Source organism: Cebus imitator, unplaced genomic scaffold (genome assembly GCF_001604975.1).
Source record: "Cebus imitator isolate Cc_AM_T3 unplaced genomic scaffold, Cebus_imitator-1.0 Scaffold279, whole genome shotgun sequence".
NCBI lineage: Eukaryota > Metazoa > Chordata > Mammalia > Primates > Cebidae > Cebus > Cebus imitator.
The window spans coordinates 5,350,242-5,360,463 of NW_016107594.1; the positions used below are offsets into that span (position 1 = coordinate 5,350,242).

The 10,222-nt window shown below is 42.3% G+C and overlaps 1 protein-coding gene and 1 long non-coding RNA gene across 6 annotated transcripts in view; one reads left to right on the top strand and one right to left on the bottom strand.

Annotated features, from left to right (window-relative positions):
• The window catches only part of ZNF596 (zinc finger protein 596), a 15,799-nt gene extending 10,840 nt beyond the window's left edge, over positions 1-4,959 (bottom strand). The window contains exon 1 of one of the 3 annotated variants that reach the window (XM_037728728.1): positions 4,754-4,959. The gene's annotated coding sequence lies outside the window, so the exon portion shown is untranslated. The other 2 variants (XM_017501152.2, XM_037728729.1) reach the window with 2 other exon arrangements.
• A 2,903-nt stretch (positions 4,960-7,862) lies between these two features.
• LOC108284442 overlaps positions 7,863-10,222 on the top strand; it is a 17,772-nt gene continuing 15,412 nt past the window's right edge. For 2 of the 3 annotated variants that reach the window (XR_001817221.1, XR_005195852.1), the window contains exon 1: positions 7,863-7,923. This is a non-coding gene — a long non-coding RNA (uncharacterized LOC108284442). The remainder of the gene's footprint in view (positions 7,924-10,222) is intronic. The other variant, XR_001817220.1, reaches the window with a different exon arrangement.

Below are 10,222 nucleotides of genomic sequence, written 5' to 3' on the forward strand. Positions count from 1 at the left end.
AAAAAAAAAAAAAAAAAGAGACTGTATTTATTTAAAAGCAGTAATTTAAAATGTAAGAAATGGGAAGAATTATATTCTCACATAAATATATAAAATAAATTTTCAAGAAAACAGTAAAATCTTTCAGTCATAAATAGCAGAAAAATCTGATCAGCCAATTTTATTATTTAAAGTATATATCAGAGTTTAACTGTAAAAGTGATTTGCGAGAGTTCTCACATGTCAAATCACTTATAGTTCCTTTGTATTGTAAATTCTTTTGAAGGTAAAAAGCCTGTTCTCCTAAGTTTATTATGCTAATCAAAATGAACATAAATGCAAAAATAACTAGAAATTTAACCAACAATCTTCATTAATTACACTTGCAAAAATCATTATTACAATTTTAGCCATTTAGCTATTTATTTTGGTCACCTGGCCATTACTGGTTTGGTTAAATAATGACAGAGCATTGTGAAGCGAGTTTATTGCAATAATAAAAGATGATTCCATACTAGAAAACCTAATATTTCCATATAGAAATTTTAAAAATTAAAAAAAAAAATCACATCAATAGATCCTTGAAAAAACATTTTTAAGTAATCTAAATCTTTAAAAATAATTTAAAATCTTTAAAAATCATATCAAATTGGGGGCAATAATTCTTCTTAATCAAGAAGATTTCAACGAATATATTCGGCAGTTAACAAAAGAACCATTTCCACTAAAGGTAAGGCTGGTAAAAGGAGGCTGGCTGGTGCTGATGCCATTTCCCACTGCACAGGATGCCTGAGGTGGGACCAAAACAAGAGGGAAAGGAGAGGGACTATAAAAATGGACTCAAAGAGCTGAAACTGTAGTTATTCTCAGATAATGTGACTGTAAACTTGGAAAAAGTAGACTGCGCTTTAATTATCAACACTAATAAGAACATTTAATAAGTGGGCAAATCTATTCTGAATATATTGAAATCAGTATTTCCTGTTTAGTAACATTAATCCTTAAATGAAGCAAACATACAAAATCATTATCTATTTACAACAGCAAAATATTATGAGTACCATTTGAAATAAATTTGTAGACCCACATAAAGAAATTTTAAAATTTACTGAGGACATAAAAATGACATGAATGAAGCCCAAAATCTTATTATTAGATTGGAGGACACAGTGACATAAAACCCCAGTGAATGCAGACTCAGGGCAACCTAGACTTAAAAGTCACATGTGGTCTTCCACATGAAAAAAAATTACAATTAGTCTAAAAGTCATTTTGTCTAAATTTTGATTTTTGTTGAGGATACTGTCATAATAATTGTGAGAAGAAAAAAAAAAGTAAACCTATGTTATTTGGAAATTTAAAATAAGTCATACAAATATTTATACAATATTAAACAATATCATAAGCAGACTGAATAAAACATAATATTTTATCATATAAAATAGCTTATGTCTTACTGAGGAAAATATAAAATCAAAGGGCATAAAGGAAGGATTCTGGTTTTACTGCAGAAACATTATAAGACACCAAAGTGAGAGAGAGAGAGAGAGAGAGAGAGAGAGAGAGAGAGAACACAGAATGTAAAATAGCCTCTACTATACATCAAAAATGAGTCACGTAAAAAATCCATTTTACATATATGTCTACAATAAAATTTATTCAGCCTCACAATTACTTTGTGAATTGGAAATAAAATGAGTTGTTGTTTTATCCAAATCCACAAAAAACATACATAAAGTATCAAGCTCTGGTTAAAGTAGTAGATGAACTTTATGTGCTAGTGGTAGGTAAGAGTATTTATACAGTTTGTGGGCTGCATCTTGCTAGAATATATTACAATACAAAATGCACCATTTATATGCCCTGCGATCAAACCACCAACTTACCCAAGGTGGAGGAACCCTCAGACATTGGCAGAGAAGTCAGTGTGCTAGAAAGCATTCTTTACAAATCTGTGAACATCAAGGTCTCCTTGGAACAGATGTGCTGTTAATAATTTCCAAAACTCCCTACTGTTAGACACTTAGGTTGATTCCATTTTTAAGAAACAATTACTGAATAAAACACACTCCATCGTGTGGATGAAATGTCACCTGAATTTGTCATAGCTATCATTTTCTAAACTCTCCCTTATAATCCAAATTATCAATATTTTGAGGCCAGATCCAGACTGATTCATTGTTTTAAGCTTCCAATGCATTATACAATCAGACAGAACAAGTTTCCTCTTATCAATCTTCTTTTCCAGGATTTGTCAGATATTCCTGATATTAATTCACTACTAATATGCACAGTTTCTCTAATCATAGTTCACAAACATCTGATAGTGCATCATCCCTAAACGATCCATACTGGCCTCACTGACACCATGGGCCTACTTCCCATCTGTAATCTATGTCTGGGTGTGAAGCCCTTCCCATATGATCCCCCAAATGTAACTTCACAAGTTCGAATTCACTGGGTTACAGTGTGATAGTGTGAAGATTGGAGGGGATTAAGGGAAGGCTGTGGGTGAGTTAGGAAATGTGTTAGGCAGGGTCAGAGATTAGCATATCCTAAAAACAGCATTTAAGGAGGAAGATGACAGAACAATCAATGAATAACATGACTTTTTCCAGTGAAAGTGCCATTTCTAATCGTTTTCCACTTTTCTTCTCTGAGCTTCTTTCTTAGGTAAGATCCGTCTTGAGAAGTCACTGGTGAGTATTAGGAACATGCATTTCAGGACTTCCAATCAACATACCCTCGTCTTTTCCCACAATCACATATATGGGGCCAGAACTCAACATGTTAAAAAGACAATTTTCTGCTTTTCACTGAACCTCCAGGAATTCAGGACAATAAACTTCTACACGGAGACCAACAGGTGAGTTCTTCTGACCCTTCCTTCATAACACCCTTCTCCCCTAGTGAAGTCCACAAACACCCTTACACGGCAGCTGTGGGTACACAAACTGGTTCCACCCCTTTTAGTCATAGAGCCTGAAGTCTTTGCTAGTACCTGCTGAGCACAGGGTCATGGGTGAGAACAGGCAAGGCTTTTTCTTTCTCTGGTTCCTGAGCTTCCCAGGCTTTCTCTCATTTCTGGATCTTAAATACCCAAATCCCACTGCCCTTTCTCCTTCAAGCTGCCTTCCCAGAACCAACACCTCCTCCTCATTAGAAAGATACGTATGTTCTGTGCTTACTTTAAAAAGTCTTGTCGTGGGGCAAGTGGAAAGGTGAACAGAAGTCAGGAGAGAGTAAACAGCATCAGAGTAAACAGGAATGACATAATTTGGATGCGATAGTGGGAGTTTTCCCTTATCATCCCTGCTCCCCTAATGATTTCAGATCATATTTCACACACTTAAGTAAGAGCAATTTGTCTTTCATGGTTTTAATCATATTGATTAAAAGTATTTGTCTTTTCCAGAACATCACATTAAGTCATCCAAAAACATAAAAATTGAAAATATCTAATTGTTGGAACAGAAAAATATAAAAAGTTCAGCTTTGGAAATACCTTTGAGCAATGTATTCATTATGAACAGATGGAATCTGTTGGAACAAAGTTCTAGGACAATCTAGCCCAAACTGCAATATTTGCAGAAAATGGCACAAAGAAAACTTGACACTTATACTTAGTTGGGAACTTTATCCCACAGCCATTAAATACAAAGATCATACAAAGGAAGGGAGGAAGCTGTTGAATATTAAACTAACTCAAATCATCAATATCCTTACGAAGTGCACACTGAATTAGTGTAAAAGTATTTATTAAACAACAAAAAGTATTTTCAGTATATAATTAAGACTGAAAAGTATTGAGGTCACTTAATCTTAACCTGACAATAAATTTAAAAGGGAAAGTAATTTGGAAATCAGAAAACCATCTAAGGAATTTGGGAATTACGCTTCTGCTGCCCCCTCTGCTAGTGATGGTCAAGGCCTTCTCTTTGTTTTCTGCCCTCCTTCACATCTCTGCTGATTCCCGTCTTGACTATTTCCATTCACCTCGCTACTTCTTGCTCAGGTCACTCTCCTTCATTCTCAGTTTGTCTAAATTTTTCAGACCCATCCACTTCCCATCTTCTAAATTTCCTTCCCCCTTTCTTCCTCGCCGGCCCTACCTCTCTCTTCTGTTTTCTCCTCACTCCCCTGCCCATCTCGACACCCTCAGCGATGCAAAGAAGCCCATGCCAAGGAATAGCCCACTTCTAAGTGGGACATTGGAAAGGTAAACACCCGACAGTCACTGCCAGTGGGAGGTGACTGTGCAGGACACGGGGTGTTACAGGGTTGGGCAGGTCCCCTAGCCCAGTCCCGGACTGAGGGTCCTGTCTGAGGCGGTGACCCCAAAGCCAGGGGTCTGCGGAGACGGGGGGCCTGGCCGAGGGGAGGAGGGGGAGTTACCTCAGGGAGGACCGGCGTCTGCCGAATCCCAGGCCTGCCCTGAGGGGCCGAGAGGGGCGAGTCTGGGGACGACGGGAGACCAGCCACGTGCCGAATGGGACCTGACGCCGCGCGGACAGGATGGGCTGACGGTGAAGAGAACTAGGGTGGAAGGGCCGGACGGGGACGACCTCAGTGACGGAGCCAGACAAGGACGCAGATCTCGCAGCTGAGCGACAGGCTTCGGAGCATTTCAGGGCGCCGCGGGGCTGCCCGCCGACGAGGGGGCGGTTGCCGAGCTTGTGACGTCCGCGGATACCCGCGGCCCCCGAGAGTGGAGGACGGCGCGGGAAGGGGCCTGCATGGCATGGTTTGGCCACAAATACCGCAGCGCACTCACCCGAGCGGACCTGGGCTTCGGAGAATCCCTTTCCGGGTCAACAAAACACCCCTCGCGCGAGGGGCGGGGCCCGTACGTGCAGTGGCGCGGAAACAAGGAGGCGGGGCCGGGCAGGGGCGGGGTCTCGGGCAGGGGCGGGGCGCTCCTGAGCTTCCGCCTCGCCGCGCGTTTTCGGCCCCTCCTGTCTCCCAGCCTGGCCGATAGCGCGTGTTTGCGTTCGGTTTCGTTTGGCTGCTTTCCGTGCACCCTGGGGCCGCGCTGCTTCCGGCCGACATCCTGTTAGGTAAGAGGCTCGTGAGGCTGTTGAGCCGGGGCGGCGCTGCTCCAGTGTCGGCGGGCGGCGTGGACACGAGTCCGTAGGTGCCGGCAGGAGCCGGAGTAGGCTGGGGACCCTCGCGAGCCCGCACTGCGCCTTTGGGGAGCGACGGTGTGAGGCGCGCTCGGGCTCCGCGTTAGCCCAGAGGCGGAGGCGCAGCCGGGGTCGAGCCCAGGGCGGAAGGGGTCGGGACCGGGCGGGGCCCTGCCCTGGACACCTCGCCGGTGGGCTGCTCCGCCGGCTTTCGTTCCTACTTTGAACCTGTCCAGCTCCGCACCTCAGATGGTTTATAAGTTCGGTACCTTTGGAACAGGCGTGGATGGCATCCCATAATTTGCTTATGTTATTAATTTGTAAATGTAATATCACTATCTGAAAGTTTTTTCATTTGAAAGGTATCTTCATATACTGTATTATGTACATATATATATATTTATTTCTGAATCTTGTTTCCAGTACACCTAATGGGACTTGTAAAGTGGATACTGTTAAGGAGATAGGTGGATTTTGCTTTTAAATAGTAAAGACTTAATTGGTGACTATTACAGGTATTGATCGACTTACGACCTATGCAACTTACGACCATTCGACTTTACGACCACAATCGCTAGCCACGACTGCTCCACGTCTAGCAGCGCAAACGTTGCCCAGCTGGGCGTACAACAGTGCGGACCAGCTTCCAGCAGCACTACCATCTCCACGTGCATATAGCCTACTCAACTTACGACCAAATCATGTTACGACCGGTCTGTCGGACCCCATCGCGGTCGTAAGTCGAGCACTAGCTGTACTGGGATCGTTGATGAAGATGTCTATTTTTTAAAAAATGAACATTGAAAACAGTAAAATTGGATTTCTGGATTTCATTAGCATCATTTATATCTTAATTTAAATGTGAAATATGTAGGTTAAAAACTCATTTTTATTTACGTTGGATACTCCGAGGTTTGTGCTGCCAATGATTATTTCCAAAAAAATGCACACTCTGGTTTTCCCAGAAGTAATGCTAGTTTCTCAATGTTTTGAGTTTACTTGATATTAATGTTTGCCCTGTAATCATGTGAAGTTTTTGAAGAAAACTTTCTCTTAGCCGGTGGAACATAAACTGCCCTGGAGTTCATATAGAGGCGGGGCACACCCTGTGCCCTGCTCCTCCATTTCTCCAGGGCGGAATTGACCCTCTCTGAGCTCAACTCATTACTTTTAGACCTGCTACAAACTAGACGATAATGAGCCGGAACGCCGCATCACTCGGAGTCAGGTGGTCTTCACATATGGGCTCCCCGTTTATTTTTACCTCACCACCCTCTCTTTATGTTGGAGTCCAGTGATAGAAATCTGCCTGTGTAACCACTTGGGTTAACTCTTGCACATGTGGACTTATATGCAATGTGTGGCTTGGGGAGCGTCCAGATCAACCGAAGTGATAAATGATTCCTCTTGGGTGGGACCACGTCACGGAATGTAAAGTGGTTCTTCTGCCTCTGCCTCCTGGGTAGCTGGGATTACAGGTATGCACCACCATGTCTAGCTCATTTTTTTATTTTTAGTAAGAGATGGCTAGTCTGGTCTTGCAGGTAATCTGCCCACCTCAGCCTCCCAAATTGCTGGGATTGCAGGCGTGAGCCACTGCATCCAGCCTGGATTGCAAATCTTTTTAGGAGAAGTAGAGCTCATAGGATGGCTGTAAACCAACTTTGTCCACCCATATGCTTGAGTCTCTGTTTCCATGGCTGGGAATTAGGTTTGATGAAAGCTGAGAATTGACAAGAAGTGACAGTACATTGACTTATAATTTCTTCAATTTATGTGTTCATCCCCTGTTACAGGAAAATAGTTTCTAGGTACTCCATTGGAAAAACCACTTCAGTAAAGAACTCTAGTGCCTATTTCAGGAAAAAATTCAGCCCTATGTAAGTAGTGTTTATTTTAATGATCATCATTTCTGAACCACTCTCTGATCTAAATAATTGTCATGTGGACATTATCTCACCATTGGCACTGAGAATAGATAAGTATACACATACCAGAATACTAGAACTTTAAATCACACTCTCCCTCCAAAATAAAACCTGGAGTCACTCTCTGTCCTCTGTGAACCCAGGCACACTATTTGTTTCTGTCATCTAGCTGAATTTCTTTATGGGGACTTTTGACTTGCTTTTTGCAGTTAGAAGTCCAGCAGAAAGCAAAGATGAATAGAAAATGCAACACAGGAGTAGAATACATTGAGAATCCTTTGGATATAGCCAGGAAAAGCATAGGGACTTGATATTATCTTTCTGATTTATTTGAAATGAACATTATAGTATGTATACGTTACGTTATATGCTAGAATGGTGGATTGAGTGGATTTCAGGTCTGATAAACGTTTCTGACAGCTAGCGTAATGATAAGATGAACCAGCAATAGGAGGCCAAATGTCTCCAACTAAGTTTGTGTTGAGGAAAACTCCTATAAGGGTTAGGGTTATGGTTTTAGAGTTAGGGTTAAGGGATAAGGTTAGGGCTTATGTTTAGGTATTAGGGTTAGTGTTAGGGTTAGGGCTAGGATTATGGTTAGGGTTAGGAGTAGGGTAGGGCTAGGTTGGGATTGGGGTTGGGGTTAGGAAGGAAATTCTGCAGTTCCTCTGCCCCACCCTGGCCTGGTCTCAGCATACTGGAGGTTGTCAGAGTACATATTTTACTTTTATTTTTTTATTTATTTTTTGAGATGGAGTTTTCTTATTGTTTTCTAGGTGAAGTGCAATGGCGCTATCTTGGCTCAGGGCAACCTCTGCCTCCTGGGTTCAAGCGATTCTCCTGCCTCAGCCTCCCAAGTAACTAGAATTACAGACATGCGCCACCATGCCCAGGTAATTGTGTATTTTTAGTAGTGACAGGCTTTTCTCTGTTGGTCATGCAGGTGTTGAACTCCCGACTCAGGTTATCCAACTGTCTGGGGCTCCCACAGTGCTGGGATTACAGGGTGAGCCACTGTGCCCTGCTTTATTTTTAATAAAGTTGACATTATCCATTTTTTTCTTTCATCATTTGACTTTTGCTGTTGTAACTAAAAACTCATCTTCAAATAGAAGGTCATGTTCATTTTCTTCTAAAATTTTTACAGATGTGGATTTTAAATGTAAGTCTATGAATTATTTTGAATACATTTTTGTGTAAGTTATAGGGTTATGTTTTGTTCATTTTTTCCTATATGGTTCCCATTGTTCTGTCACCAATGGTGAAACAGACATCGTTTTCTTCATTGAATGTCTGTCGTCCCTTTGCCAAAATCAATTCACTGTATTTTCCTGGGTCTGTTTTGGGTTCATTTTCATTTATCTGTTATGAACTATTATCATTTTCATTTATCTGGCTATGAATCCTATGCTCTCTCTCTTTCTAGCTAGCCTTTAAGCCACCCAAACCTTAATGGTTTAATTTCATGATTATATAAACCCATACATGCCCATTTAAAGTGACAGGTACATATCACTCTAAAGATGAGAACTGAACAATACACTTGGAATAAGGACATGATAATACTCCATGTCAATTTTATCACTCCAATAATTGTCAAGAGATCTCTGAAAAAAATCACTTCCATTTGATATCACATTGTGAAAACCGTATAATAAGTTGTGATTTCATAGCCAGGTACTTTGACGAGATTAGAAACAAAGCCAAAAGACGGTATTAAAGAGTGAGGTGATGGTCGGGCGCAGTGTTAGTCTGTTTCCTCACCAGCAGCACATTTTCTTTACTGCTTTAGCTTTCCAATGTGTTGGGATCCAGATGTGTGAGTTCTTTGTTCGTACGTCTTTGATGTTGCCTGTTCTAGGTTAAAAACAAGGCTTGGTGCAGTGGTTCTCGCCTGTAATCTCAGTGCTTTTGGAGGCCAAAGTAGGTGGATCACTTGGGACCAGGAGTTCGAAACCAGCCTGGGGAAAAATAAGATTCTCACATCCGAAAATATTTTTTAAAAGTTAGCTGGGAGTGGTAGCCTGTGCCTGGAGTCCTAGCTGTTTGAGAGGCCGAGAGGCTGAGGTGGGAGGATTGCTTGAGCCCAGAAGTTTCAAGCTCTGGTGAGCTGTTATTACAGCACTGCAATCCAGTGTGGGTGACAGGGCAAGACCCTGTCTCTAAAACAAACAAACAAACAAAAAAAATGAAAAACAATTTTCTGAGAATTTGGACTGTGCTGAATCAATGTGGAGGTTGAAAGAATTTTCATCTTAAAAATACTGAGTCTACAATCCTGAATAAGGAACATCTTTGCATTTATTTACATATTGTTTGATTTCTTTCAACTGTTTTTCTAAGTTTGATGAATGCATATTTATACCTTTGTTTTAAATATTTATACTTAAAGAGCTTCGGTTCTGAGGGGTGCTATCGTAAATGGTATTGCCTTTTTAAAATGGCACACTCCAGTTTTCCAACTTTTTCATACATAACTGCTTATACATAGGATGTCATTTGACTTTTGTCAGTTTGTCATGTACTTTACTTCTTATCTTCATCCCTCTGCTGGGGATGGTGGGTTCCCTTTTAGCTGTTTTTTCAAAATTCGTGGCATGGAATTGTCAGAGCAGTGGACTTCAAAAATTGATGGGCGGGGCGCAGGTCACCTAAGCATCTTGCACCTCCAGGGACGGCTGATGGGGGCACGAATGCTGCCTTCTGGACCCTCTAGAGGCGTGTGCATTCTGGTGCAGATGCCCTGGGCCTCCATGGGGCAGAGCCAAGCCTTTTCCTTAGGTGCCTGCAGGGACACTTGGAGAGGACCCGGTCTCCTCCTCCTCAGGACCCACTTGGGAGACCCCAGTGTCTTTACAGGGACCCCTGGTAGTACCCAGCCTCCTTCTCAGGACCTACCCAGCAGGTACTGCAGTCCCTAAAGGGAAACCTGGAGAGGTCCTAGTCTTCTCCTTAGGACCCACCCAGGAGATGCAGCTGTCCCTACAGGGACACCTGGGCACTGTGGCCAGGGAGGACCCAGCCTCCTCCTCCTCAGGACCGACTGGGGAAGCTGTTGCTTCAGGACCCCCAAGGCTGCCTGAGGAAAGGTGAGGAAAAAGCTTTTTCTCAGGGCTCTGAGTACTGAGGTGGCCGTGTTGTTGGTTTTATTTTACAGAAGTGGCCTCATTGAGTGGCTTTGACACTCATTAC